General features: G+C 54.5%; 1 protein-coding gene across 1 annotated transcript in view; it reads left to right on the forward strand.

The window, feature by feature from the left end:
* The first annotated feature begins 223 nt into the window (after positions 1 to 223).
* The window catches only part of LOC123642167 (SH3 and multiple ankyrin repeat domains protein 3-like), a 322,145-nt gene continuing 297,542 nt past the window's right edge, over positions 224 to 24,826 (forward strand). The window contains exon 1 of the mRNA XM_045557074.1: positions 224 to 305. The gene's annotated coding sequence lies outside the window, so the exon portion shown is untranslated. The remainder of the gene's footprint in view (positions 306 to 24,826) is intronic.

Here is a 24,826-nt window from a genome sequence, read left to right on the forward strand (position 1 = left end):
CCCTCGCAGGGTCTTTCGTTTGTTTTATGTGCAACATCCCGGGTGTCTCGCTGTACTCTGTGTGAGGAACAGGGAGAAGTGCGTCTGCTCCATTTGCCTAGAAGCAGAAGTGCAGTCCGTGGTTTTTAGCTCAGAAAAATCAGGATCTACACAAAGTTTTAACATGTGCCTTTTGGCGGCCTCTATCTGACCACACTCTGGTCTTGTCTCCTCTCAGGTCTGGAAGTGTCTCCAGTTGCCCTGCCCTGGCCAGCCGGAGTGCGGACAGTTCCTGCTCCAGGAAGCCATTCTGTGGGGCTCCTCTGGTGAGTTAGGCTGCTTTCCTTGTCCTCGTGACTTGCAAGCCAGTGGCCACTGCCCAAGTGTGGTCCACCTCACCCCCTTTGTGTGTCAGATGTGTGATTTGCAGATAATTTCTGCCAATCTGGGTTGCCTCTTGTAAATAAAGCTTTATTGGCACACAGCTGTGCTCATCCCCTTATAAATAAAGCTTTATTGGTACACAGCTCTAATCATCCATCCCATATTGTCTGTGACATTGTTTGTGACAGGGTTGATTCCTTGTGACAGAGACTGTGTGGTCTGCAAAAGTGAAGGTAGTTACTGGCTGGCCTTTTGCAGAAAGGTTTGCTGACTCCTGTTCTAAAAGATCTCAGCACATCACAGTGCTGAGAACCAGGCTGCTTTTCTCCGATCTGGTTCTGAGAAATTGCTCTCTCCCCATCTGGCTTCTCCAAATCCTGGGGCTCAGAGCATCCTGCGTGATGGTGTCCACGTGCAGCCTGCCCACAGAGTCTAGGTTAAGCTCTGTGACTTTGTTTTGTGATGTCCGTGTAGGATGCTGACCACGTGTGGGGTTGCACAGATGCCATCTTCTCTGGGCGCCCTGCGGAGAAGGCTGCTTTGGGGGCTCCTCCCTGCTGGGGGTTGCAGAAGAGGGAGGCATTTAGGCACAGTCTGTAGGGATGCTAGAAGAACAAGGCTTGGTTGTTTGGCAAAACAGTGAGTTTGGGGCTTTCTTCCTAGATAGTTATGCCCAGTGCTCTGGTTATACCTGTACTGTAACGTGATCTGATTCAGGCGCTCATTGGCTTCTCAGGTGATCCGTTCGTTCCCTTCAAGAGGTCTTGGAGTGCGTGGAGATCAGGCCCCAGGTGCGCTGTGTGATTAGCACAGGCGGTTGGTGAGTAGGTGGCGATACACACTCCAGACCCTGCGCCCACCTGCTCATCTTTAGGCACCACAGATCCAACTGTTAAATAAAAACACACATGCAAACAAACAGCCTTACTGAGATATAATTCACATGGTGTATACTTTGCCTGTCTTATAGAGCATGCAATCCAGTGGTTTTAGTTAGTATAGTCATGTGTTGCTCAACAATAGGGATACTGAGAAATGTGTCTTTAGGCAGCTTCTTTGTTGTGCGAACATCCCAGAGTGTCCTCCACAGACCTAGATGCTGCAGTCTCCTGCACACCTAGGCTTTCTGTGTAGCGTGTTGCTCCTCAGCTACACACCTGTATGGCATCGAACCGTGCTGGAGACTCTAGGGGATTGTGACACAATGGCAAGCATTTGTGCATCTGAACACAGCTAGACATAGCAAAAGTCCAGTAAAAATGCGGTATAAAAGATAAAAAACTGTACACCTGTATAGGCACTTCCCCTGAATGGAGCTTGCAGGACTGGAGGTTGCTCTGCATGCGTCGGGGAGTGAGTGTGAAGGCCGACGGCATCGCTGCACACTGCTGTACGCTTTACAGACACTGTGCGCTTGGGCTGTACTAGATTAGTTACAAAAAATTGTCCTTCTTCAATAATAAATTAACCTTAGCTTACTGTGACTTTTTTACCGTATAAACTTTAAAATTTTTGAAAATTTGGCTCCTGTAATAGCACTTAGCTTAAAACACACATTGTTAGCTGTACAAAAGTATTTTTCTTTGTATCGTTATTCTATAAGCTTATTTTTAATTTCAAATTTTTTAACTTTTTTTTTTTTCCTTTTTAAACTTTTTTTAAAAGAAACCCAAGACACGGTCACACACGTTGACCTAGGCCTAGGCCTACACAGGGTCAGGCTCGTCAATATCACTGTCTTCACCTCCACGTCTTGTCCCAGTGGGAGGGTCTCAGGGGCGGCAGCATGCGTGGAGCTGTCGTCTGTGAGGACATGCTGGGTTCCGGATGCTTCCTGAAGGACCTGCCTGAGGCTGCTTTGTAGTTAACTTTTTTTTAAATAAGTAGACGAGTACACTCTAAAATAAAGATAAAACTACAGTAAATAAACACACCAACCAGTAACATAGTTGTTTATTGTCATTAGCAAGTATTATGTACTATACATAATTGCATATGCTATGCTGTCCTGGGGGGGGCGCTTGCTGGGGGCCGGGGCGTGGCCGTTTGTAGCTGTGTGTGCCAGAGGGGAGCTGGCGGGGGGCTGCTCACCTATGCCATCGTCTCTTTGCTGCTTCTGTGTCTTATTTGTACCCCTGGGACTTTAATTTATGGTGCCATTGAAAGAAGATTTCATTCCTTCCATCCCTGAGGGCAGGGCTGTGGCACACCACTCAGGCCACAGGGAAGTCCCTGGTGAGGCCAGGAGGCAGAGCAGGGCTGGGCGGAAGCTGAGACTTTGTGGGGCTTTCTGTGGGAAAGACAGGGCTGGGCAGGGGGGTTCAGGATCGGCCGGCGTCAGCAATCCTGGTGCGCGTGGCCGTCGGGGCGGCCTCCGGTTGCCTGGTGCCTGGCCCTGGGCTGCTTTAGGGCAGGGTGGGTGTCGGCTTGGTGCACGGGAGTTGGGGGGTGGCGCTGGCTTGCGTATGAGAGTTGTGCTCCCCAGTAAGCCGCTTCCTGTCTTTGGGAGTGAGCCAGCCCGGGGAGGGGTGGACTCTCCCCTGGTCTGTGAGGTCCCCCCAAGATGTCACAACACCGTTAGATACAGAAAATGAAAACGTGATTAATACAGTTTGCTTATTGCAGAGCTGCTCCCCTGTCGGCGGGAGGTGGCAGGGTCACGAGAGCCAGCAAGGGCACGCGGCACGTTTCTGGAGGGAAGCGCAGGGGGCTGCCAGGTGTGTCCACGGGGCCTTTGCCCCTGTGGAGTCGGATCCCGGAACAGAGACTTCCAGTTGGAAAGGCTGTTTAGGTCTCATGCCCCATGTGGTTCCATGGGATGATCAAAGAAGAAATTCCTGGGCCTAGAGTCGGCACTTTCCTCTTGCCTGTGTGGTGTTGACATCTCTGTTTTACAGGAAAATGGTCACCTCTTTGATTCAGAAATCTGCCCCTGGGAGCTTGTCCCGAAGGAGGAGTAGGGTGCAGTCGTGAGCGTGAAGATGTTCAGCGGCGTTATCTAGGGCTGGGAAAGATTGGAGCGAGCTGTGTTTCCTGAATCGAGGGGTGGAAGGATGAGGGAATCCCGGTGTTTACAGAGCGGCACAAGAGACGGCTGTTAAGAGTCGCGGCTGTGCCGCTCCCGGCCGTGCTGGGGAGGCCTGCGGTGCGGCCTGTGAACAGGACAGAGCTCGCGGGTCCAGCCGGGAGGGGATGGCCTGGGCAGCCCCTGCTCCTGCGGGGGTGAGTGGGAGCCGGGGAGACCCCTGATGCTTCATTCATTGATTCCTGCACGAACTCCTGCACCACGGACACGCCCGCATCTCAGGTGTCCTTCCTGCCTGGTGGGTCGGGGTGAGTGAGTGTGAGAAATCGCAGCAGAGTGTGGAAATGAGAGGACGGTGCCCCGAGGAGGCCTGTGTGCCTCTGTGCATGTGTGTGTCTGCATGTGTTATGTCTGTGTGTGTCCATGCATGTCTGTGCGTCTGTAGATGTGCTTGTGAATGAGTGTGTCTATGTCTCCGTATGTGTTTATGTGTGCATCTGTGTGTGTATCTGTGTGCGGGAGTGTAAGAGACAACGTAACCGCCTGGGGAACCTTCCTTGGGGAGACATCTAAGGCAGTTCCCAAAGCAACACTTCAGGGGCTGGAAGAGCTTTATAGCCAGAGACTGGTGTGTCTGCAGAGCTCCTTGCTGCCTGGAATGGCTCAGAATTTGGACTTTTTCCTGGGGCAGGGGAGCCATTGGTGATTTTTAATGCAGAGAAGGCCAAGATGAGGTCTGGGTTTGAGTAGCACCCCCAGGGCAGAGGGGGTGAGGCTGCACAGAGCCGGCCTGTGCACAGAGCCAGCCTGTGGAGGCTGTTACATGCTGAGCTGTGGCGCTCAGGCTGTGGAGCCAGGTGGTGCCCGTGGAGGGGTGAAGCGCGAGACCTCAGGGCCTGGGGTCAAGTCCAGGCCCCACTCCTTCCCCCTGCACCTGTGCCTGGGTGTCTGCACCCCTGCCTGCAGAGCAGGGTGAACCGCGGACTCCCACAGGTGCTCACCCCTAGGACAGAGGGCTGCAGTCGGAAGGTCCCTTGGAAAAGATCTGAACCAGCTGTTTGTTCTTCCTATTATGGGATCACAGAGTCATTTGAGAATCTGATGAGAGTGTTTCATGGAGAACGGATGTCTCAGCGTGCACCAGACCCTGTGTAGACTTTCTGGCAGTTTGTAGCCCCTCCCACAGAGCCGTGGGCCAGGCAGGCCCCTGGGATGGAGCCCTGGCGCTCTCTGGGTGGAACCGGGTCCAGAGCAGGTGTGCTGTTAGATAACCCAGGGGCACACCCAGCAGAGGGGGGCTCAGGCAAGACCAGCCAGCAAGTCGGGGCTGATGCAGAACTGGAATCTGGTGCTTGTTCTGCCACAAGGGATGGCTGCTGTGTGGCTTTATAGTTCTCCTGGGAGTTTGTGGATTCTGGGAATAAGCACACGAGATTTAGGAGCTGAGTCTGTGTGTAAGCACACATGTGTTGGTGTGTGCGTGCATGGGGTCGTGCGGCCTTGGGGAGGGGCTCCATGGCTGTTACCTGACTCCAAGAGGAGACATGACCCCCGGACATGTAAGCAGTGGTGGTGCCCTCGGGCACAGAAGCCTGACCCTGTCCCACGCTGTGCTTGGTGGGGTCCCTGCCTACCAAAGCCCCCTCTCTGGGCTTGTTTCGGCAACAAACAGCACTCGGGTCGGCCTCGCGCACACAGGTGTTCTTGAGGCAGGGAGTGGGTGGTGTGTTCCAGTCAGCCTGTGCCGAGGTTGCTGATGGTGTCATGAAGGTGATTTCTTGGTTTGGACAGTCATTACAGTTACAGTCCTTGCCGGCCTTGCTTCATTGTCAAGTCCTTGTCGGGACTTAACAGAGACCTTTGTCATGCCCTGGGGATTGGGTTGGCATAGCGTTCTGGCTCCCAGGCTCAGCCCAGTGTGGGCTGGTTCCCGACCAGCTTTCCCCGGCCATGGTGAAATGAGCAGAGCTGGAGCCTGGGAGTGAGTTTCTTAGGCACCGTGGATCTGATACAAAGCACTGGGATTTATTCTGACTGTCCCCTGACACTAGGGCCAGTGTCCTTCCTGGTATGGAGTGGATGTCACAGAACATCTCATTTCTTAAAATGCCTAATCCTGGAAACATAAAATGTGTGCACTCAGCTTGATTGGATTCTAATTGTCTCAGATTATTGTATTTATTGTGATAGAGGCAATTTATTGAGCACTTATGTCTCAGGGATGTGCTGAGTATCTTTCTAGAGTATGTCATTAAGCCTCCAACCTGCCTTTCAGGGTGAGTAGCATTAAACCCATTTGACAGATTAGGAAACTGAGGCTCAAGATTTAGTAACTCACCAAAAATGAGACCTAGAGAGAAGCAGAGTCAGGCTTCCTAGCCAGTGTTTCTTATCCCGAAGACTGTCCTTTGCTTCTCTTTGCTACGTTGACCCTCTATCCTGAGGGCTGTTTTATACGTATCTGTGATATCCACAGCACCTGCTAGGACTGGAGAAGGTAGGGTGGGGAGAAACGCTTGGGTGCACAGCAGAGTAACATCCCCTGGAACTGTCTGGGGTTTGGAAAACAGCATCAGGTTAGGGTTATGGGGCGGCCTAGCCCCTCTCTGCCCTCTCCCGACACCTCTGCTGGGGCTGCCCTCCTTCCTGGGGTGGCTGCTCCTGCCCTGGCACATCGTGCCCACCCGGTGACACCTGCCTCAAGCCCAGGCCCCTCCTGGACACCTTCCCGCCACACCTGTGCCCCACTTGGGTTTAAATACGATGGTGCTGGAACAGTTGGATGTTCAGGGCAGTTTTCTTCACGTTTGGATTTTAGGCTTTTTAAGGCCTTTAAAAGTTTTACTCAGGAGTCATCAGATGGTTCCAGCATGTCCGTAGGCCTCCAGTCTTTTTTCCAGTGGAATTCATTGAGATTCAGGCAAGCCAAACTCCAGAGCAGACAGGAACGCAGAGGAATTATTCACTTGTCCTTCAGCTCTCAAGCCTGAAGTCACGAGAGTGACTCCTGTGTATGTCACCTTCCAGAAAGGCCTGGCACAGAGCCGGCCTCTCGGCACGGTGCCACGCTGAGGACTGGTCAGAGCTGTGCAGATTTCGGATGCAGGGACTCGACAACCTGGCTGAGGGAGGGACGTCGGGTCACGTGGCGGTGGCTCTGCTACAGGTTACTGCCCTTTTCTGTGGATTCCTTTTTGCTTCGTGGATAAAAGTTTGCTGGCATTTCAGCAAAGCACCGAAAGTAGATGGGAAACTTGCTGGTTTCCCTTTTTCTTGGAAAGAGTAAGGGAGAAATCAGAGAGAACGTAATTCACTAAAACAAACAGATAAACCTTCTAACATAGGAGGTTTTGCCCGTCTCAGACTGTCGGAAATGAAACTTAAGGTGTTGGTTGAATCCAGATTGTCCTGGTTTTCTTTCTTTCTTTTTGAAACTGTTGACATTTTTATCATATTACAAATTATCATGTAGGTGGCAAGCCGATCTTTCAGAGGCATACGGAGCAAAGCTGTGTAATTTTGCTCTGTCCCATGGCTGTGGATATGAAAGTAATGTCATTACTTGTCTGTCAAAGGTGTAGGGAGGAGGGGAGGGGCTGCTGGCTCCCCATTTTCTCTAAATATCTGTGTTTTTGTTGCTCTTTGATGTGATTCCTTTCACATCAATGGCACGTGCATGTCGCCTTCCAGTGTTCACCCTCCTGGATGTTTTCGGAGAGAGCCGTGCAGCTACCGAGAGCTGCTTAACAGTCATGTAATAAGCCCAGAGTAACACGTAATCGAAGGCTCAGAGGGGGTTCCGGGCCACGTGAATGCAGTTGTACGCGTGGAGACGTTGTTCCTGCCCATCGCAGTGTCGTCCTGTGAGTGTGACCGCCCGGAAAGGGCAACCCAGGGAGGAAAATCGCTCGTGGATGTTCCGGAAACAGAGAGCTCTGCGTGGACGTCCGTCTCCTCACGTCAGAGCAAGCAGACGTGCTTTGGTGCGATCACTCAGGAAACACGAGGGTCCCACGCAGGGATGAGGGTCCCACGCAGGGCTGGCGCGGGGCACATGGAGAGAAATCGGACCTGCTTCCCATCTGGGTGGGGACGGGGCCAATGAGAACTTGGCACTGATTGGGGGTTTTTCTCCCTAGAAGACCCCAGCCCGGCAGGCACTGTGCTAACTGGGCCTTTCTCTCCTCCTAAGTGTCGGCAGACATCCATAAGTGACTTTAGCTGTGGCCTGTGGGACCCACCCCGGCCCCCAAGTGACCCTGCACACCTCCCCCCACCGAGCAGGGTGCACATTAGGGTGGCTTGGGAGGTGTGCGGAGGGAGCATGGCATTATTCCTGCCTCTTTCTGGAACTTTCCTTCTGGTGAAATTTGGAGGTATGGTGCTTTCCACCTGCATGTCAAAACCTTCAGACAACCGACTTGACTTCTTCAAGTTGAGTCCTAACAGACAGGGTGAGAGGACCAGGGGGTGCTTCCTCTCTCGGGGGTCCGGGATGGGCTCTCCCCAGCCAGGCTGTCCCTCCTGAGACGCTGGCCTCCGAGTGCTGCTCCCCGAGGGCTGTGCCGCCTGTGCGGGACCCCAGCCAGAGGGGCGGACAGGAGCTGGAAGATCCAGGTTCCTGCGGGAGGCGGAGCTGCAGAACATTACTGGATTTGTCACTGAGGGAGGATCAGGGACGCTGGTCTGGCAGGTGGTCCCGATCAGCATCCTCTGACCAGAGAGAGGCGTGACAGTCAGGTGTTCAGGTAATGCAAAGCTGCGTGAATGGGGACTGTGACACGGGCTGGAGACCCTGCGAAGGTGGCCGCCCTCCAGGAGGGGCCTGAGCCGAGAGGTTCTTCTGTGATCAGGCTTCGGCCGCGCAGGCCACAGGGACAGGTTCCCAGTAGCTCAGGCCAGAAGGGCACAAGCAGGCCCTGGGGCTGGGACTGCCGAGAGCCTTGGGCAAAGGGCTCCCTGGGGACTCGGGTCTCCCCAGCCCTGGTGTTTCTTGTAGCTCTTCATGGGGCTGCCTTTGTGAGGAAGAGGAGGGAGGATGGGGTACACACCTCAGGTTGACGTCATTCAGGGCCTGTTGTCCCCTGCCTCCCCTTGCTCTGTCCTCAGGGGGACTCTGGCCCGTGTCTCCACCACCTGGGACCAGGTGTCCATTCCTCTGACTGGCTCTTGTCAGCGTCCCATGGACAGGCCAGTGGGGAGACAGTGTTTCCAGAGCACCTGCATCCGGCCCCTCCCAGGGACACTGGCTTTGCCTGGCTCCGTGGTGGCCCTCGTCATTTTAACAGTCTTGGGAAAGAGAACCAGTTTGTTGTAATGGGAAACGAACACTTGGTCTCGTTTTCTGCATCTGTGGTCAGGCTTACACCGGAGCCTCCTGGAAGGAGACAGTGGCCCAGCTGAGACCTGGGGGCCCTGTTTTCCCCTAAAAGTGCGTGGGGGTGGCTGGCAGGGAGCAGGTGTTAGGGGAAGTGCACCTGCCTTGGGGGCCTGGGTGCCACAGACTTCACCGAGGTCAGGAGGAGGAGACCTAGCAGTGTCCCGTGGTGCATCTTCCCACTGGAGCTCGGGGACATGGGCCCCTTCCCGGCACAGCTCGCCTTACAGAGGTGGCACAGATGGGAGGTGTGTCGGGTCCTGTTACCTGCCGTGGGCCTCTCCTGCAGGGGCAGCACCGTTAGCCAGGGAAAGTCCCTCTGCCTGCACACCAGCAGCCCTGGTCCCCCGGTCACCATGTGAGCCACCATCCTCCAGATCTCTTTGGTACAGTTTACGATTATTTCTTGGATCTACATTTTTTTACTTTTATAAAAGCAACTTGCATTCTTGTAAATCAATTCAGACATCTGTTCCCCCACCCCTGGCATTTAGTGCTCCCCCTTAGAACTATAGTCACTTACTGTACAGTTGTGTGCAGGGCTCCCCAAGGCCACCCTCAGGTTCAGTTCACTGGAAGGACGCACAGGACTCAGCAGAGCTGTTCTCGTGACACGTGTGGTTTGTTGAATTGAAAGGGTGGAATCGGCAAAGGCAGAGGGCACAGGGGGCCTGCTGGGCTGCCCTTTCTTTGTGCGACGTTGCCAGAGGGCTGGGCTCTCCCGTTCCCACTCTTCTTGCTGACCTGTTTTCTGCGGTGATGTGCTGCCACCACCCCTCAAGCAGCCCTGCCTCCCTACGGGACAGAGGTCCCAGAACCTCAAGCAACCCGGGTCACCCGAGTCTGTGATTTCTCCTTCGATAGCCTGCACGGGCCAGGAGGGAGTTGGCAAGACCCGGGGCAGTTTGGATGGGGACGAAGCGTCTGGTCGGGGGCCTGGGTCGGTGTAGGGTGTCTGATGTGGCTGGCGCCTGGGGGCATTGGCGCCCCGGAGGCCACCTGCTCCGTGAGCAGGCCTTGCAGAAATAACAGTGGTCAGTATCCAATAGAACCGGGGACCGTAGTCCATTCGGGGGCTTATGGAAGCAGCCCTGGAATTTGGCATTGACAGAAGCCACGCGCAGGTTCCAGGAGGGGGTTTGTTCTTTACTTCGAGATGACGGGGAGGAGCTCGAGTTGCAGCCTTGTCCCCGCCTCCACCTCTCTCCCCCAAATTCATTCCCACCTGGCAGGAGGTGACTCGCTCCTTCAGGCCTTTCAAGCCGGGCCCCTTCCCGTGGAGTCCACCTGCGGGGTGTGCATTTGTCCCTGCTCTGTGCCCACTCTGTGGCCATGAACCTGTTACCTGCCTTCCCTGGGCCTTGTTTTTCTCATCTGTGAAATGGGAACAGTCACTGGACTTATCAAGAAGCTGTGATCATCCGGTGTCCGTGCTTGAAACGGAACCTGCACACGATGGACCCTCATTCACCACCCCCTGCCGTGGAGGTCACTGCCGTCGTCGCCAAATGGGCAGCAGCAGCAACAGCTTCGGCCACCGTGGCACTCAACATGGTGGACACGCAGTGGCGAATGGTGTTTGTGGAACTTCAGTGACTTGGCGCAGCTCCAGGGCAGGCGCCGTGTCTTGGCTCTCTGGGGGATGGAAGGACACGCTCTCTCCTGGGGTCACAGCTTCCTACCCAGGGAGGCAGGGACGCCTCTCACAGCCCAAGCTTCTCTTGTGCCTCTGATTCCCGTGGCGTTGTCAGGCTGGACTGTTGGGCGGAGGGCGCGTGGTTGCTGTGGAAAAGGGGAGGTTTAGGGAGACTGGCGAGCGTTGAGCCCGCAGGCTCTGCACACGGCCTGATTTGGTAATTAGCTTTTAATCCTGGGGGAAACTTTTGAGCGCCATCGATTTTTCTCGGACTGTCACCATCTCATTGTTCTCCCTGATGTCTCCAGGAAGGCTCTTTATTTTGTTCCTGGATGCCACCTCAGTCCCCAGAACAGGCCCTGCCAGGCCATAGGTGCTTGGCGAATATCTGTTGAATGAATGGCTGAACGAAGCGTTGAGCTCACAGCTTCATTTACAAACAGGGCTTCCCCCCACGTGGCAGTCACAGAAACAAAGCTCTCAAAATATGTACGTAGTAACTGAGACGCGACACCCCTCTGCGGTCTGACGACTGAGGGTGAGTACGTCTGCCCACAGTGTGACGTCCCTGACCGTGCAGATGAAGGCCTGAAGACAGAGTGACAGCGAGGACAGAGACCTGCCGTCTGAGCCGCACCGATGGTGTCGGTCAGCACCGGCTGCCCGCTGGGGAGGACGGTCTGGGAGTTCCTGGGAAGCCAAACACAGAGTGAGCACGTCAGCCAGCGGTTCCCCGCTAGTACCCGCCTAGGGAGGGGGACACAGCCACGCGTGAAGACACGTGCGCGAATGTTCCTGGCAGCGTCACTGTTTGCAGTCGGAAGGTGGAATCGACCTACGGTGCGTCAGCTGAGGAGTCAACACGTGTTGGCGTGTCAGTCTGCTGCAGAGGAGTGGGTCACGGACACAGGATGCCGTGTGGCTAGACCCTGAGGACATTGTGTGAAGTGGAAGAAACCAGACACGAAAGGCCACGTACCAACATATTATCTGATTCCATTTGTGTGAAACGTCCAGAACAGGCAAATCCACAGGGACAGAAAATAAATCGGTGGCCACCCGCGGCTGGGGGAGGGGTGAGGAGCGGCGGCTGATGGGGGCGGGGCTTCCACGCCGGGGGGGTGAACATGTTCCGGGACTAGATGATGGTGAGATGGCACCACATAGCTAAAACCACGGAATTGTACACTTTAAAATGGTGAATTTTATGTTATATGAACTCTATCTCCATCTAAAAAATCACTAAGAAAATAAGCTAAAGGCAAAAGCGTGTCTGGCTTTGGGAGGCTGATCTGCTTTGAAGTGAAGTGCCGTGTCGCTGCCAGAGGCCCCTCCCACCTGCCACTGCTGTCTTCTTGACTGTGATTCCCCCACTCTGTCCCCAGCCCGGACACACACAGTCCATGGCCGCAGGGCCTGCGCGTCCCGGCCAAGGTCACCCACTGTCACTTCTAGTGCAGGATTAAGATTCTGCATGGAAGGGCATGGTGTCCACGTGGACGTCTTTCCTTCCGTGGTCCCTGGTGACCTGACTACTTTAGGGATGTCCACTGGGGGCTGGTCTCGGGGACAATGGTGACGCGTCACGTCTGTCCTGCTCCCTCCCTGAGGCTGTGGCTGCCTCCTGCAGGCTCCTACTTGGAGAGCCTGGGCTCTGAGAGCCAGGTCACCTTTGCCACTGCATCCATCCCCTCTCCGTCCGGGAAGTGCCTCTTCCTGGGGTGTGACTGTGTAAGGCGGGTCTGTGGCCTTCATTGTGACTGAGGGGTCCCCTGCAGCTGGAGGGCAGGTCGCATTTCATTCAGGTCTGCTCCCACCTGCCCGTTTGCAGGAAGCTGCAGACCCTGCCTGCTTTCACGTGGTGATGCCAGTTTGTTGCTGAGTGTCTTGTAATTTATATGTAGGTTGTTTCCATTGACAATTTTACATCTCTTTGAGTCTGTCTTCTGTCGTGGCATTTGCTCTGAAGGTGCAAATTAAAGCTCCCACTTGATGGGTGAAGGCCTAAGGTTCAGAGAGGTCTGATGACTTTCTCAATGCCACCCAGCAAGTGGCAGAGCCAAGAAGATTGGACTATGGTTCCTGCGGGCAAGTGAGGTATTTGCTAGGTTGGTACACCGTCTCTGGTCACTGACACCTTCTTCCGTGGGTTCCTCGCCCCCCGGCCCCACTCGCATGATGGGCTCCGGGCCACAATGTTGAATGAACCTGGGCGGAGCAGAACAGGATGGAACACGATCACTGATGCCAGGCTGAGGGTGACAAACAACTCTCAGACCCGCAGCCAGATGAGCCTGCCGTGGGACACTTGGGCATCCCCCAGCCACGGCCACACCACGGGATCCAGAGCCACCTCTGCCCAGAAAACCCCACTGCCCTTGTGACCTTGCTTGTCTACACGTGAGGCTTCTGCCTCAGATGTTTCCACCTGAATTTTTGAGTCCTGTCCTAGGACGCTGGACGGGAGAGGCCCCGGTGGAACTGAGGTGGGAGGGAGTCTGGTCTTGGCTCCGCCCACATTGGCGTGGAGTCGGTCACTGGTGGGGATCGGGGCAAAGTGTGCAGGGAGGGTGTCGTCTGTCTCCCCTCGCAGACGGAGAGCGCGCAGGTGGATGGCTCCTGCAGGGTCCTGGGGGGAGCCGGCCTGTTTCCTGTGGCCCCCACTCAGGGTGCAGAAACCTCTCTTGGAGGCCCCTCTGGAGACACGTCCTAAAGGCACACGGGCCTTCCCCAGCCGGCCTCTGGCTGGGAGAACGGGATGGTTTTACTCAAGAGCTGCAGGCCCCCATGAGCTTCCCAGAGAGGGGAGATCTGAGTTAGGATTAGGTCCCATTGGGAAGGATGCTGGGCAGGAGGCCCCTGCATCACCCACCAAATTTATAACACACGGAGGCAGAAGCACAAACTTGATCCTGTCTTGAAGGCTTGGTGTGGGCTGACCCGAGCCAGTGAATGGCTTGGCGCTGTGGCAGCTGCAGCTGGCTCTCCGTCATTAGCAGTCATCATCCCTGTGCTTAAACTTGGACTTCCCTGACTTTGAAGCTCACAGCCAGGTGCCCGGCTCCCTCCTTCCCTGGCTGCCGTTGGTGACTAAGTCCCTTTGCTTAAGTGCCCTTTCCTTGGGGCCGAGCGTAGGTGGGCCGTGGGGCTCAGGAACTGCCTTCCAGTTAATCAAGAGTTATTTATAAAACGCCTACCAGGCTGCTCTTTCGAGGATGCAGACAAGATCTGACACCAACAGGGCCCCTCCCTGGGGTTTATCATCCGATGCAGCGGGCAGGGTTCCCCCAGACGGAGAGACAGAGAATAGGATGGTGTCCTGTGCAGTGCATCACCCACGTGGCCTGCCGGGTGATGCTGGGGCCTGCCTGGGGTCGGGTCCTGTGTGGAAGCTGGCGTGGGCTGCAGCGCGATGCCCACACCCTCCTGTACCCCACCCGGGAAGGTCTGGCAATCTGCTCAGGCCGCAAGGTGTGGGGAATGGAACCATGAAATGATGCCAGGGGTGCAGCACGTGGCATTGGGTCACGCTGAGTCATGTTCGCTTCAGTCCTGTTACAGTTCCCGGTAGAACAGAAGCTCTGCCAGGGCAGGGACCTTTTGATGGTTCTGTTCCAGGCTGGTCCCCAGGCCCTTCGCAAGAGCGGGGCGTGTGGTGGGCGTTCAGCAGCTCCGTGCTGAGAGATGAAAGGGAGGTTTCTCTGAGTTATTGGGGCCAGCGCTGGTTTGCTGTGCCAGGGAGCGTCACGATTTCTGGGGCACTCGCTGATCTCTCCCTTGTTGGCAGGAAGAGCCAGAGGCAGGCTGAGCGCCTTGGGCAGATGAAAGTGCTGGGCTGGAATGTAATAACTGGCACGTTTATTGCTGTGGCTGGTTTGGCTGGCTTTCCTCGTGGCAGGCAGCTCACCGGTGTCAGTTTCTCCTTCCTCGAGGGAAGGCTCCCGTCGGAAAAGAGCATTTCCAGTTCCTTGTGATTTTAGCGTTAACATTTTAGTTTATTAGAGTCATGCATTAAAAAACTTACTTTTCTTAAATTTGTGAGTTTGATGTTACAGCTGTTATCTTATTTATACACTAGGTGATTTTCATGGTCCTTTAAGAGTGCGCCTTTGATAAAAGAGTGATCTCATTTACAAACTTGAATTCCCTCAAATTCCGACAAAAGTCTGGTTTGGGGCATGCAGGTAATTCTTATTAATCTCATTATATTAAAAATAGGGGGAATCTTATTTTCTCTGAAACCTCCAAGAAATGTTTTTAATTTTCTTAAATTATACTCTTGGTATAAAACTTTATGTCTAAATCAGTCATTCAATTGCACGTTTTGGCTGGGTTGACAAGACGTGTTGGTTGCACGCTCCTGAACACCAAATGTAAATCGGCACAGTATGGAAACGTGAAACCTATTTCTAGATTTAACATGCGATGCCAGTTAGGTGGCTTTGGTTTCTTTCTTTGTAGCTGCCCTTAGGTTTAAACGTTAATGTTACAGAATGTTGACCCTCGGAGGAAGCAGAGGGAGCCAGGCGATGTGGACCTCCCATCTCGGTAGCTGGGTGACCGTCGACCAGGGCGGGAGAACTGCTGGCACCAGGATTTGCTGCTTCCTTGGGGTCCTCAGCCCGAGTGGGGCTTCCCGCTGCTTAGCAAGTCTTGCATGATTTGTAGGGGTCTGGGTCCTGTTGTCCACGCACCCAGGCTGGCCCCTGCTCGAGTTGCAGCCGCCTGGGTTGTTCTGTATGGCTGTAATGTGCAAGCATGTTTGCTAGCAAGTTTGTAGCTAACTTCCATAAAGGCTTGGTTTCCTTTTGCATTTCTTTGACTCTCTTTAGGCATTTTAGTTACTCCCAGGTTGGCTCTGAGGACACTTTAAGGCCATTCCATCAGATCCGGCACACCCGTGTGAACTTAATTCCCAAGCGCCTTGGTTGCTGGAATGCTGTATTCTCCGCCTCTGTCCCCCGGGCCTGTCGCTCCCACCTGCACCCGCCCTTTGGATCCTGCAGTTACATTATACTTAACAGCTTGGTTCTGGTGTTTCTTTTTAAATAAAATGCGAGTTAATACAAAGCGAGGTGATTTGAAGAAGAGCTGGTGAGTGGCATCGGGGCTGGAGGTCACGTGGAGAGGGTGTGGCTGAGGCAGCGGCAATGTGCCCCCTCGTCTTGCACCCCCTGGGGTCCCTGCCTCTCAGCTCTTGCCCTGGTGTGGATGCCACGGCAGCTGACGGTGGGCAGGTGCCCACCGCTTCCTTGTACCTGGGAGTAACTGTGGTCCCATCAGACCAGCCACCTGCAGGGGAGTGCCCCAAATGTGGCCTCGAAGGCCACCTTGAACACAGTTTTCCCTTGAGTTACCTGCACACCTGCCTGCTCACCCCCTCTGGATGGGTGGCAGTATGTTTGGTGTTGGTGAGGCTCTGGGGTTCTCTCTGTGCCTTGGTTTCCCTGTGAATCAGGAATGAGCTTGCTCTCGGCCCAGCCGTTCCAGCTGAGGGTGCTGCTAGGGGCCTAATTGTGTCCCCTGCGAATTCATGTGTCACAGCCCTAACCCCCAGTTCTCAGAGTGTGACCTGATTTGGAGAGAGGGTCTTTAAAGAAGTAATCAGGTTAAAGTGAGGTTGTTAGGGTGGGCCCAATCCCGTGTGGCTGGGGTCCTCATCAGAAGAGAGCCATGTAAGGACGCAGGGAAAATGGCACGTGTGCGGGAAGTTGCTGTCGAAAGCCAAGCAGAGAGGCCTGGAACAATCCGCCCCTCCTGCCGATAGCTGGAGCTCAGACTTCTGGCTTCCAGGAGTGTGAGTGAGTGTTGTTTAAGCCACCCGGCCTGTGGCACTTTGTCACAGCAACCCTAGCAGACAAACCCTGGTGCCGAGGGGCCAAGAGCAGGCTGGAGACCTCCGGGCAGGGAGCCAGCAGTGGCCAGGGGGCTGCAGGATGGAGACTCCAGCACCTCCCTCGGGGTGGGGCCAAGTGAGGGGCAAACGTCCAGTACTAGGTCAAGCCCTGGGACACGGCATAGCTCTCCTGGCTGTACATGAACCCAGGAAATGAACATCTCCAGCAGGAGAGATTAAAACGTCTTCTTTCACGTGGAATTGCTGCAGGGCTGTGTTGAGGCAGCCCCAGAGTCGTGGGCTAGAGGTCCAGGCAGCCCAGCGGAAGCCTCCCGGCCCCTTCCTGGCCAGCAGAGCCTTCATCTGGGGCCCCGTCTCTTGTTCGAGGTGATTGTAATTTGGTGGCGGTCTGGCTTTGGCACAGCCACGACTCAGGTGTGTCTTGGCCTTACCTGGAAGTGGTCTGTCTCTCTGTGCCCCTGACACGGCAGTGGCGAGATGAAGGATTTGATTTTTTAGTACTTTCCAGGATACCAGGTTTGGTTTTCTAGACTTTTGTTTAAAGCAGGAAGAACAAGGAACACAGGCTTTTGTTTGAATTGGATGTTTACCTTTGACAGGGAATGTTCCCGAATTGAAGCTATAATACTCCGTACGAGGCACTTCATTATTTCCTCAGGCACCCTGCATATGATTTAATTAGGCTGGCGTGATTGCATTCTCTGGTTCCTGCCTTTTCCTGTCACCTTTATGAGCTGATGGCCTCCTGATAGCTTGATAAAATCTCTAGGAAGAGGCGGCTTTAATGAATATAGATATCCTTGCAATTTGCATTTGTGAGTATTCTAGTAATGGCTGAAGACAGAAAGTATAAAATTGAATTGATTAAGTCATTTTCCTGATAAAGGCAAGACTTTTCCACCCAGGTGGTACATGCTATTCTATTAACCTGTACCTTGCATTTCTTTTCATTTAAAATATCTTCCTGAAGGCTTAAGCTCTGGTCTTTCAGTTTACAGTGGGGACAGTTTGGGATAGTATAGTATCATCCTTCTCCAGTTAGGAGACTGGATTCCAGCTAGTGATTGGGGCACAAGCATCATCTGAATTATGACATAAAAATAGCAGTTTTGGGCTGGGTGCGGTGGCTCACGCCTGTAATCCTAGCACTTTGGGAAAATTGTTTGAGGCCAGGAGTTTGAGACCAGCCTGGGCAACATAGCAAGACTCTGTCTCTACAAAAAAATAAGAAAAAAATAGCCAGGCATGGTGGCATGTGCGTGTAGTCCCAGCTGCTCAGGAGGCTGAGGCAGGAGGATCCCTTAAGCCCAGGAGTTTGAGGTTGCTGTGAGCTGTGATGACACTGCTACACTCCAGCCTGGGAGACAGAGTAAGACCCTATCTCTAAAATAAATTAAAGAAAACCCAGCAGTTTTGTTTGATACGTTAGTAGATGGGCTGTCATAGATGCAGTCCAGTAGTTTACAAGGAGCGCTGTCATCATGGGTATGAAACAGTAGTGGAGAGTTGCTATGGGTGGAATTGTGTCCCCCTCCCACCCCCCAGATTCATAAGTTGAACCTCTAATCCCCAGTATCTTGGAATGTGACTATATTTGGAGATAGGGCTTCTAAAGAGGTAATTAAAGTAAAATGAGGCCATTAGGGTGGTCCTTCACCCAATGACTGGGGTCCTTAGAAGAGATTAGGACACAGACACTCCTGGGGGGACGACCACGTGAGGACACAGGGAGAAGGCGGCCGTCTGCAAGCCAAGGAGAGAGGCCTCAGAAGGAACCAGCCGTCTGACACCGTGATGTCAGACTGCCACCCTCCAGGCCTGCGGGGCAGTACATGTGTGTGGTTTACGCCCCCAGTGCGTGGCAGCCTGCACCTGAGCTAACTCACGCAAGAGTGAAGACAGCTGCGGTGGTGTGCACAGCACCCGTCTCCCTAGCAGGTCACAGTCATATCGATATTAAATGGTGAATGAGCATCCGCGGCGGGTGAGGATCCGCTGTGCTGCGTGTGCCACGCGTGTTTCTTGTTTATTCTCCCAGGTGCCGTGTCCAGCGCTGCAGGGGGAAGCACCCACCTTCCAGGTGAGGGAAGTGGCTCAGGGTGCAGCCCTGGCACTGGGCCTCGGCTCTGCCCGATGTGCAGGACCCTCCCAGTGCCTGCGTGGCCCTCGTCCCTGTGTCCTGGCATCCTATCACATCTTGCTGGCCTGTCCGGCCCTTCTGAATGTCCGTTGTGGGCAAGGGGAGAGGCCTTGAGAGGCCAGTTCCTGCAGCAGCCTCTCGCTGCGGAGTGCGGTGACACACTTCAACTTGTCACCACCGGGCATCTGTCGGTTGCAAGGCTTTCTTCTCCAGACAGCGGAACTCGCTGTCTCTTGCTCTGGGAAGCCGCAGAGGTCGCTTTCTCCCCACTGGCACCCAGGGGTTGGTTTGGGACGGTGGCAGTGGGGAGCCCAGTTGCCTGGGGGTTCAGATGGAGCCACAGGAGTTTCCTGTTCCCTCGCTAGGTACTTAGTGCCACTGTTTCCAGGGCCTGGGTGTTGATTACCTGGAAGGACACCAGAGGAGTGGTGGCCTTCTGTAGCTGTGGTCCGCAGTGCCCCCTCCCGCCCTGGGAGTTATCGAAGCATCTCTCCTTTCTGGGAAGGAGTCAGGCCGGCCTGGACAGCAGGGTGGACTAGGGTGGCAGCTCGAGCAGTGACAGCTCTGCTTTGCTGGTACGTTCTCTTTCATACCACACCGTGGGGTTCATGGTCCTCCATGGTCCTCAGGGCTAAGGCCTGGGGCTGGCCCACAAGGCACCAGGGACGGGGGCAGCACCCTGGAGACCGTCACTCCACAGAGGGAGATTGGAACAGTGCCTGGGAGCCCTTGGTGGGGGAGGGGGTGGTCAGTGGGAAGCCATGCGTGACCAAGAGGAGGCTCAGGAACGAGGACCTAGAGTGAAGGGAGTGAGAGAAGACGAGTGTTTGGTGTCTTGGCCACATCCGTCTCGCACCCAGAGGGCCTTGTCGGTGAGTCCTGAGGTCCCCATCTTCCCCGGCCATCTACGGTGGCTGGGTCCTGGCCGTCAACGGCTGCTCTGTGTCGTGGCGGCTTCCTGGGGCTCAGGCTCCATCCAAGTGGCAGCAGGAGGCTGCGGCACTGCCATGCACTCCCGCCGTGTCCCGGGAACCCCAGCATTTGCTCCCGGCCACCTTGACCCCCTGCTGGAGAGAAGGCGGGCCCTGCAGAGCCCTGTAGACCCGAGCTCTGTCTGGAGGTTCACAGGGACATGGTGGCCCCTTGGCAGATGAGAGTGGGTGTGGACGAGTGGACAGGGCACCCTGGGTACCAGCACATTGCGTCTGGGCCCCGTTCCGCAGTTTCATCTTGACCTTTGATTCCAGGTATGGTTAATTTTGTCATCTTCACTGCTGTACCTGGTTGCCAAGGTGATTCATGTGGCCTCGTTTATTTCTGTCTTTCAATTATTCATATGCCCGTGCCTGTTCATACACCAGCTATAAATATTAGCTGTGTTTTCCTGTTACCTTGTGCTCAAGTCCCCTCCCCAGAGGGACAGTCCTGTTTCTGGGAGGCCCTGTGCAGGCCCTGGTCGGGACCCCCCAGCTTGCTGAGGGATGGGGTGTGTGTGCTGGGGCCGGGGGACAGCGTGGGCTTTTCTGGGCCTTCTGGTCGCATCAGGACCAGGGAAGGGGCGCAGGGCCTGGGCGCTGGGGGAAGGGGCTGCTCTCCTGCTTCTGAGACTCGCCGAGGAGCTCTTAAGCCTGGGGCTGGTGGTCCCGGCGGCAGCTTCTTGGAGGTGGCTGGGACGTCAGAACCTTGTCCTTTGAGGACACACTGGTTGAAGGCCCAGTGCTGCCTGGCAGTAAGTGGAGATGGCCCGGTCGCTTCTCTGTCGGGACAGAGTGGGCCTGGAGGAGTGGGCACACCTGTGAGGATGCCAGTTACCTGCCGTGGCAGAGGGAGCTGCACCGAAACGGAAGGATGTAAAACAATGACCGTTTTCCTGCTGATTCTGTGGGTCAGGGGCTTGGACAGGGACAAGCTGGTGTTGTCCACTCAGCAGCATTTGGTGCAGCCTGGGGACCTGGGCCGGCGCTCCCCCAGGACCTGCTCTCAGCGTGGCCCGTTGGGCGTCCTCCGGGCGGGTGGACATCTGACAGGGAGGGAGCCTGGCGGCTGCTAGGAAGTGGGAGCACAGACGGACGCTGCAGGTCTCCTAAGACTCAGCCCAGAGGTGTCCTGGTTTCATTTCTGCCACAGTCTGTTGGCCCAAGGAATATTGAACAAGGGCTGAGAGGACAGAACGAGCCAGATTCAAGGAGATGGGAAATAAGACTCTGCCTGTTGGTGGAGGGAGTTTGCAGAGGTACAGCCACCTCGAATCCCCGCCGTGTGTGTAACCTGGTGTCTGCCTAGTACAGACCGGTGGGAGGGAGGCAGCCGCGGGGTGCGGTTTAACTGCACACTCTCTGGAGTTGGCCACCGGGTTTGCTCCTGCCACCAGCAGCCCTGTGACCACAGGAGGAAATTCAATCCCGTGGCATCTCTTTATTGTGCCAGGTCTGTGAGACGGGACAGTGACACCTGCCTCCGTCGGATTGCTCTCTTGTTAAATGAAATAGCACATGGATGATGTGCCTCAATTGGCGTTAGCGGGACTGACGTCAGCCGCGTGGCTGGGAGGCGCACCGCTGGATGGCACCTTGCAAAGGGGACTGACGTGCACCTGGTTGGTGACGCTTCCCTGCAGGAAGCAGGTGCGGATTGTGCTCAGGTCTGGAGCGCAGGCCCCTGTGGGGGCTTCAGGTGTCTGCTAGGGATGGACTGGGCAGCGGCCAGAGGGAGCCGGCAGGGTTTGCAGAGTCGAGGTGAGATCGCCAGGTCTCAGCAGTGAGCAGGATGATGGGGTTTAGGCGGAGGGGAAGTGTCGAGGGTGATTCCTCAGTTTCTAATGGGGGCAGGTGGACAGTGTCCGGAACTGTGGGGGGCCTGGGATTTGGCCCTGCAGGTCAGCCCGCCACGGTTTCGTGGTGCCAGGGGACGACACGAAACCCCCGGATCAGAGCCGAAGAGCAGTCCTTACAGCAGCACCAGGAGGCAGAGCGTCAGCCGGCTCTCCGCAGCGTGACGTGCTACAGCACGGCGAGCCGCATTCTGGGGGGCACCGAGGGCAGGGAGACGGGGTCTCTGCAGTGAGCAGGGAGTGCGCCTGCCCTTCGCTGCACAGGGAGACGCCGTCTCCAACTTCCAGGGCTGTTCTCTGCGCAGATGTCCTCGAGAAGATAGTCCGGAGCGAGGCAGTCGTGTCTCTGCCCACCAAACGCGTGGAAACACGACAAACCCGCGAAGAACTGTCCCCGACATTGTCTACCTCTCAGATCCATACGATCCCCACCTGAGAAATCCATGAAGAATTGTCCCGAGCAAAACACGAAAAACCCACAGAGAACTGTCCTGAACTCCGTCTACCCTGTGCCTGTACCATCCTGCCATTTTCCTCAAGTGCACTGTTCTGTCGGCCGTGGAGATTCACCTGACACACAGGGGTAGAGACCAAGCCGTTCTGTGTGTCACGCAGCATGCAGCGACACGGCCTCTCAGCAGGACTGCAGCATCAACCTCATCGAGACGCCCAGGGTTCCAGATCCAGCTGGCTGAGCACATCCCATAAACATTCAGGTTTCCCTTAGAAACCAAGCGACATTCTGCCTCTAAGTTTGCGTCGGCCTTTCCACTTGGCTGAAGGTGTTACGAGTCCGGGGACAGCAGGCTGGGCTGGCCTTGCACAGACTTCGCCTCGACCCACAGGGAAGGAGTGGAAGGTGCTGTCATCCGTGCCCACCCTGGCCAGTGAGCGGAGGCTGATCTGAGTGGCTTTGAGGGCTGTGGTGGTGACAGTGATCACAGGGACACCTTCCTCCACGTTTTCTAACTAGACATCTGCTGTCCACAGGTGCCTGCGGCATTCGTGTAACTGACGAGCCGGCTAACCCTCCAGAAGGTTACCCGAGAACTGAGGGCAGCTGCATTTTGGAGAGAACTGTGTAGTCATCTGAGGGCTACACAGTGGATGGGGTCTTTGCTTATGCACTTGAAGGTCTCTCGTGACCCCTCTAAGGTGCAAGTGTCTGTGTCCGCAGGAGGGAGGAGAGTTAACACCTGGCTTCCGCACAGGAAGTGTAGCCCTGGGAGCACATGGAGTCCCTGGGCAGTACGAGTTATTTACAATTGTTGGAACCCCCAAGTGGGACTAACCTCATCTGGGGGACAGAGGTTGTCAGTGCCTACAAATGGCCTCCCAGGTGGCTGGTAGACCTTAAGGTTCCCGGCTCAGAATAATTCCGTCCAGCCCGAGGGTCCAGCCTGTCCTGTGTGTCCCTGCCTGTGGCGTTCGTCTGCTCCACCAAACGCCCGGCAAATGGCCGCAGGAGTCCGGGTGGGGAGGTGTCAGTAGCCGTTGACTGTGTTTTGCACGGGAGGTGCAGGCGTGAAGGTGTCCCACGTGGGTTCTCGCAGGTTTCTGGGTAAGAGAGGGGTGAATGGCCATCGCACTGGGGTCAGAGGCACCTGGCAGAGAACGGCGGACCTGGCAGTCGGTGGAGTTTACGGGGCTTGCAGCACTTTGTGCCAGTGCGTTGTCCTTCGAGCGGAATGCTCCGCGTGACTCTGAAAGATGAGGGATTGTCACTGTCCCCCTCGCTCTGCTTTTCTGCCTGTCCTTGTGTTTATGTGCATCAAAAATAAAACTCCTTTGGCACTTTTCTTATGTGTATGCAATTTCAAGAGGGAGCAGGGGTGAGGACAATTGCCACATGGACGCGGAAGGTTGCTTTATAGCCAGAAATAGAGCAGGCCTGGGCTTGCAGGTGCTAGTGGAGGGGCGGGGGCTGTGTGGTGTTCTGTCCCTCCCCGGTGAGCTTTTGCTCCCTCCCCTCTGGCCTACTGAAGAATCAGAGGTGGCGGCTGGTGACAACACCGACCTCACTGGGTTGTAGCTCCTGCACTTCCTAAAAGTTTCATTCCTGGGCTGGAATTAATTTGATCCATGTGGGCGTGCGGGCTATTGTGGTGACAGGTGTTTTCCAAATGTGCCATCTGTAGGTGTTTTCTAGAAGCCTGTATCTATTTTAATTAGAAATTGAACTTTATTTTTTTGCCTTTTGTTTTTTGGTACTTTTTTTTTTCTTTTTTGCAACTAGGTTTTTGCTGTGGACTTGTCAGTGTTGTGCAAAGCGTTGTTGGATGAGGTCAGGATAAGGAACTCGGGGTTTTGCTCTCCCTCTGCTCCTACCCTGGTAAGAAAAACTGCTTTAACTGCCCGGACCATAAATTAACAAAGCTAGTCACCTCCTCCACGGTTTTCTGTGGAAACCGCTTCCTCTGTTCCCTTCACTTCCTTCCTGTGCCTGTTGATAAAGACCACCAGCAGGTAGGGCGTTTAATAGAGAACAGCACAGATTCTGAGCCCTGTGGCGAGTTCTCGTAAATAACAAGGTATTGGCAGGTGCGTCTGGAATGAGACGTCGTCATGGGTACGTCTGGAGTGAGGATGCCCAGAGCTGTTTGCCTCTGAGTAACTTTTTTCTGCAACTGCAGAAAGAAGATAATGACATTTGTCCCCAGGAAAGTCGGCAAAATGCTTTGTCATTCCCAAGTGGCAGGCAGAGGATGGTGTGGTTGTGGGCATCGGCTCCGAGGGAGTCCTGTGCCCACTGGGTCCCTAATTGGCCAGCAGAGCTTTGCATGAACTTGGACTTGGGGGCTGTTGTCGAGAGGTGGCCTCTCAGTTATTGAGGTCATCTTTAATTTCTTTCAGCAATGTTTTGTCATTTTTGGTGTGTATATAGGCCTTTCACATATTTTGCCAGATTTTCCCATAAGCATATTATATTTTTTGTTGGCATTTGTAAATTGTATTGTTTTTAATTTTCAACTTCCAATTGTTCGTTGCAATTATATAGAATCACAATTGATTGTCGCGTATCCATCTTGCATCCTCCCATCTTGCTAACATCACTTATTAGTTTTAGTAGCTTTTTCAAGGATGACGATGAATTTTCGATGTGGACAGTTGTGTTGTCTGCAAGTAAAGATAGTTCTATTTCTGCCAATCTGGAGGCATTTTGTTTATTTTTCTTGTCTTGTTGAGGAGAAGCTCCGAGAGTGGATGTTCCTGGCTTGTCCCCGATCTTGGGGAAACGTGTCAGTCTCCGCCATGGAGTGTGATGCCAACCAGGTGATTCACACGGATGCCCCATTCCCTTCGGGTCCTAGTCTGCTGAGGGACTTCGTCCCGAATCTGTGTTTATCAAGTGCTTTTTCTACAGCTGTTGAGATGATCATGCAGTTTTTATTTGTTACTATGGTGAATTACATTGATTTTCAAATTTTAAGTCAACCTTCTATTCCTGATAACAATCACACATGGTCATGAGAAGGTATTCTTCTCATATATAGTTGGATTCAATTTGCTAAAGTTTTGTTTCAACTTTCTGCATTCGTATTCACGAAGGATACTGGTCTGTGTTTTCTTCTCGGCGTCAGCCAATGTTGAGTTGGGA

This window comes from Lemur catta, chromosome 7 (assembly GCF_020740605.2).
Source record: "Lemur catta isolate mLemCat1 chromosome 7, mLemCat1.pri, whole genome shotgun sequence".
In the NCBI taxonomy this organism is placed as follows: domain Eukaryota; kingdom Metazoa; phylum Chordata; class Mammalia; order Primates; family Lemuridae; genus Lemur; species Lemur catta.